The sequence below is a fragment of the Grampus griseus genome, assembly GCF_964374135.1.
Source record: "Grampus griseus genome assembly, chromosome: 17".
Taxonomy (NCBI): domain Eukaryota; kingdom Metazoa; phylum Chordata; class Mammalia; order Artiodactyla; family Delphinidae; genus Grampus; species Grampus griseus.
In genome coordinates this window covers 19,252,658-19,258,405 of record NC_139011.1, presented here as the reverse complement: position 1 = coordinate 19,258,405, position 5,748 = coordinate 19,252,658, and positions in this window count along the sequence as shown.

The window sequence follows — 5,748 nt, the reverse complement described above, 5'->3', positions numbered from 1 at the left end:
TAAAATACACAGATATTGTTCATGAGAAAAAGGGGTATCTCTTGTGTTTAGTTACTGAGTCACCTGAACCTTAATTTTAATAGGTAACTAAAACTCCTGAAGAAAAACACATTTCAAATAAACTTCCCACTGAACTCTGTGTGTTAGTGTAAAACAGAGATCGACACTCTTTAAAGGTCCAGATGGTAAATGTTTTAGGCTTTGTGGGCCATTCAGTCTCTGTCACAACTACTCACCTCTATGGGTGCATGAAAGCAGCCATAGACAGTAAGTAAATGAGTGAGTGTAGCTGTGTTCCAATAAATTTTTATTTACAAAACCGGCAGCAGGCTGGATTTGGCCTGCGGGCTGCAGGCTGTCGTTTGCGGACCTCTGGTGTAAAACCTTGGTTATGGGTTCTGTATTTTATTGAACTGATCCTGAAAGGTATAAAGCGAATTAGAGAAGCCACATAGTATTCAGTCTCATGCAGTAATTACATTGCCTTTAGGTTAATGGTCAAATACTTACCCTTGAAGGGGCTATAGTTTCTCAAGCTAATTCAAGCAGAGTCTTGGGTACAGGAAAAATGAAATGAACCCTAGTTGCTTAATCCACCTAAGTGTTTCCTAACAACTGAGCAAAATGCTCGTCTGGCGTCCTTAAAATGAGAGCCCCAGAGACCACTAACCACTCCTGGAACTGGTATCTAGCTCCTGATGTCTTACTGTGGGTTTATTTATGCTTCAAATGCAGCTGTTTACCCTGTGCATGAATATACAGATATTTATGTGTGGATATGTGAGGCTTTACCCAGTAGAGCTCTTCAAAGGGTGAACTTTTTACTTCTAATTCTTTTACATGACTCTGAGTTAAATTTGAACAGAGTACGAAATATAACTTCAAGTTGTAGATCCTCACGTGTTTAGAGAACAGTCCTGACATCTATTGAATATGAATAGCACAGAAAAGTATTTTAACCCTCCTCAGAGACCCTGGTCGTGGTAACATGCCAAAAATGGCTTGAAGGGGAGAACAAGTCAGAGTTAGGCCCCCAGCTCACACCACCCGTCCAGACAAGATACTTATCTCTTGCCTCAAGAGGGCTATACCTCTGGGAAAAGAGGGCTTTTGAATATTTTATACTTTCAACCCTTTGCTTTTTGGCTAAATCATCCACTACAAGTGCCATGTATAAGCTGGGCTGTTAGATTTCATGGAACGTAGAACAATCCTGAATGAGTAGCATAATCAATGCTCAATGATCAAATCCTGTTTATGTGATAATCCCTTAGAAAGAAGAATCTGATTAGGGTTTGGTTTGTGAGGTAACTACAGAGATAAAAGGTATATTTACTATGCGGCAAGAGGATATCAGTCTTGTGACTTTATACTGATGTCATAGCTTTTCTATAATATCCAACTTCCCTGGTTTTTCTAGCTCCATGCCACACTCTTAACCCTGAATTATGAATTGTATATTACAGAGTCATATATGTGCCATAAGGATATATTGTCCATTCCGACTAGAATTGTTAAAAGTTAGTCTGCTAGATTTAGTTGTGAGATTGTATTTTTGTTTCCAAGGTATAACAGGTCCATGCTTGGTGGCATTAAATTAAATGATCTCATGAAACTGCTTTGGTGACACTTTTGTAAATGGATTGCTTCTAGAACATTAAGAACCAAGCCTAAAACTCATCTAACTGTGAATACTTAGAATTGTAAATTAATCACGATCTAGATTTGTGAGTTGACTGACAAAGCACTTGAACAAAAATTACGGCATTTGAGAATTTCTTTATATATCTTAGCTGTAAAAATGAGGAAGCGTTGGTTGGTTTTAAAATCTGGTAACTCCATGATGAAAAGAAATTTATTTTATAAGTGTTATGACTCTAATAAAGTATTCATTTGATAATCTTTTGGGGTCATCTTTTTTTATACAATTTACTTTGAAATTCAGTTAAAGGTTTGATATAAACTTGACATGTGGAGCTTCTAGACTCATAATATATAAGAGTTCTGCTTTAAACATTTCTATGTAAAAGACAGTCTCTCAGGAAATGCCAGTAAATCTTTTTTCTTTGGTGAAGGTTCAGGAGGTGAGTCTTTGGAGGTAATATTATAAAGGAAGTTTAAATTTACTCTATTTTATTTAAAAAGCATTTGTGTAGGTATAATATATGCCAGGCAGTGTTCTAAGCGTTTTTTCAAATATTAACTCATTTAATCGTCATCGTGACAACTCTATGGAATAGATATTATTGTTGCATTTTAAAGACGAGGGAACCAAAACAGAGACCTTAAGAACACCCAGGGTCATGTACCTAGCAAGTAGGAAAGCTGGGATTTAGACCTCAGCAGTCTGGCTGCAAAGTCCAGGCTCCTCATGGTCGTGTATCACTCAGTTCTCCCGGATTTTACATATTTTATATATCCAAAAATATGACCCTTTTCTCCCAAAGAAGTTTTTAGAAGAATGTTGACTACACAAAACTGTTTCTGACAGATGTCATCTTTTAGAACTTCTTTTTTGTCACGACCAAGGGCTCATGAGTTTAGCTGTAAGAACTTAGGCGAAACCTGCATGATAGGGAAAAAGTTAGGCCGCTTTGGTCTGCAAAGTTCTCCAGAGCGCTTAGCTGCCTGAATGACTTCTCTGGTCCGTTAATTCTGGTTATGGACTATGTGGCTTCCGTCTGCTCCATTGCCCTGCGTCCAGTCAGTCCTTTCCTGAATGAGCTTGGCTTTCTGCTCACCCCCCGGAACTGACATCAGAAGGTTCTCTAGTCTGAGATATACCATTAGACCTTTACACATAGAGTGTGAATTTACACCTCTTCATATGTCAGAATCTGGAATTCTGGGTCATAGTCACAAAGGTTCTATCCTCAACATCATGTTTCAAGTTTGTGACTAAGTGAACCAGTGTCTTAGGTGGCAACTTAATGTATTCATGGGGGAGGGGTCCAGGGTTTTGGAGAGAGGTGATCATCTTTAGAACATACGTGTGTGTGTGTGTGTGTGTGTGTGTGTGTGTGTATTTTAATGTTTTGAAAGCTCAGCTTTTTAGAGTGAGCATGTATTAAGCTGTGCCCCGAGCAATAGGTCAATACAAGTTCCTCTCTCCAGAGCCCTGTTTTCTCGAGTTTTTCATGGCTTGCTTCCCCACCCTGTTTGGGTCTCAAGTCAGTTGTCACCGTTGTAGGGAGGCCCTCCCTGAGAACTGAGTTTAAACTTGAATCTCACACCAGCACTCCCTGTTCTTATTTTCCTCACTTTCTCCATGGCACTTATATATTTTCAATATAGCATATATAGCATATATATTTTGTTTATTTTGTTTGTCCTCTTCTCCACTGGAGTGTAAGACTTACAGAAAGGAATTATTTGTTTCGTTTACAGCTTTATCCTCAGTGCCTAGAACACAGCATGGCAAATAGCAGGTACTCAGTAATTATATATTGAATCAGAGAATGAATGAATATTAATGACAATACCTTACTCTTGTGTTCCAATCAATATATTCTATAAAAATTGATCTTATCAGCACTTGAAAAGTTCTGGTATAAAATGGCTAGGTGTTTTTCACCTAGCTCTGAATCTATTTCAAGTGAATCTTAACCTCATAGGTTGTCTACTAATTAAATATATGTCTCAATATATTACAAAAATGTTATATAATCAGTCTTCTATAGCAGAGAAAATAATAACATAAAAATTAAACATTCCATATAAACTTATTAGGTCTTTATTCAAACATTTTCAAAGATGTCACTGTGCACTCAACTGACTTAGATAATCCTGAAAGCATCATCAGAACTAAAAACGAATTGTCAAAGACTGTCATTTTTCTATAATTATGATGGGAGTGGAGGGCTGTGGCTAGTAGTTGTGGCCAGAAATTATGATAGTTACTGTTGTAAACCTAACAAGGGGTGGAGGTATCTGTATAATGTGGCATTTTGATTTTTCATGTCTCCCAACCCCAAGCTTTATCCTTGGATATGTATGTATGAGAGATATTCTAGATGAAGGCCATTGCTGGATTCCCTGTATATAGTTCAATGTGCCGTTCTAAGTAGCCCTGATGTCCTGGGTCAATGTACAGTTTAGCTGAAGCAATGACATCCTGATGCATCAGTGTACTGGGCCGCACTGCTTTTTCATGAAATTACGCATGTTATTGATCGTTAAATATGCCATCTTGCTGAATACATTAAAACTTCTGTGTGGCAATTTTTTGAAGTGTGAGTAACTTCATTTATTTATATACATAAGCATATAAAATATTTAACAGTGGATGAATAAAGATTTGTTACTTTTAGGCAATTTATTTTAACAGTTGTCTCAATTTTTGAACATAATACCCTATTCATGTGTATGAAATGTATGAACTAGTGTCAACCTATATTAAATATTAGTAAAGCATTTTAATTAAAAAAAATATTTTCTTCCATCATTCTGTGTAAGATGTTATCTTCAATATTTCTTAAGGCGCATATGCTCATTTTAGAGGCCACAGAAATGGATCATTGATTTGGAGGTCAGGAAAGTGGATTTATCTCCTTTCCTAGTTTGACAGACGTGTTAAATAAATGTCTTATTTAGACACTTATTTAGATAAGAGAGAGAAGGTATGTATTTTAGGGTCTGGCAGTCATAGGCATTGACTTTTATCAATACCTTTGCTTTGGTTTCCTGGTGAGATGATAGCTACTCCATTTCTTCTGAGCGGAAAAGTTGTCTAGATATATTTTATGTCTAAAACTAAAGTTTTATGGGGCAAATAAATTCTCGGCACATGGATGTGCTACGTTCTCTCCCAATGCTAGTTGAGTATGAGTTGCCACAGACAGTTTTTTTTTATAGTTATGCTTTCAGTGTTCATTAGGAAAGTATAATTGGCACATCAAAGGCATAGTTTCATGGATATTATTCAGCATGAAACTAAATAAACATTCAAATAGGAAAAAATATTCCATTAAGAGCTGTATGGTTTGAGGTGAGTCCGTTTATCCAAGCCTACATTCTCATCGATCAATGGGGAGCATATTTACAGATCTGTGGCGGTGGGTCCTTTGGGAAGAAGAACCCAGGACAGAGTCAAAAGTACAAGCAATTCGTTGGAAGTAATGCCTATGAAAGATAAAGAGGAAAGGGAAAAGGAAGTAATAGTAGGCAGGAGGAGTTCCAGACTGGGTTCCAGCTCTGAGAAAGTCTCAACCAAACGCACTACAGAGCTCCAGCACAAGGTTGCCCATAGAGGAATCCCACACTAGCTAGAAGAGATGAGCCCTTGTACCTACTCCAGGCATGGGCTGTGGATTGCCCATAGAGGAATCCCACTCTAGCTAGAAGAGATGAGCCCTTGTACCTACTCCAGGCATGGGCTGTGGATTGCCCAGAAAGAGCAGGACCTCAGATCACTGCCTTAAAAGCTAAAGGAAGATTGAAGGCACCTGCAACTGGAGGCTGTCAGATACCTGCACTCCCTGTGGATGGCTCTTTGTTGGAATTCTGAACAGCACCCTTGGTGACTGCCACTTTCCATTCCTTGTGCCAAATAAATCCACCTCTCCATGCATGTCACAGGAGCCACTTCTCCAGGGTTCCTGTGGGCCTCTTGTCCTAAGGGAAGAATTAGAACAAGGAAGTCAGACAAACTACTAACCCCAGCACTGCAGGTGGTCTTAGGACCATAACCGATGCTCGTAATCTCTCTGTGATTATCCACCTTGAATTCCCCCAGCAGCTATCACCTTC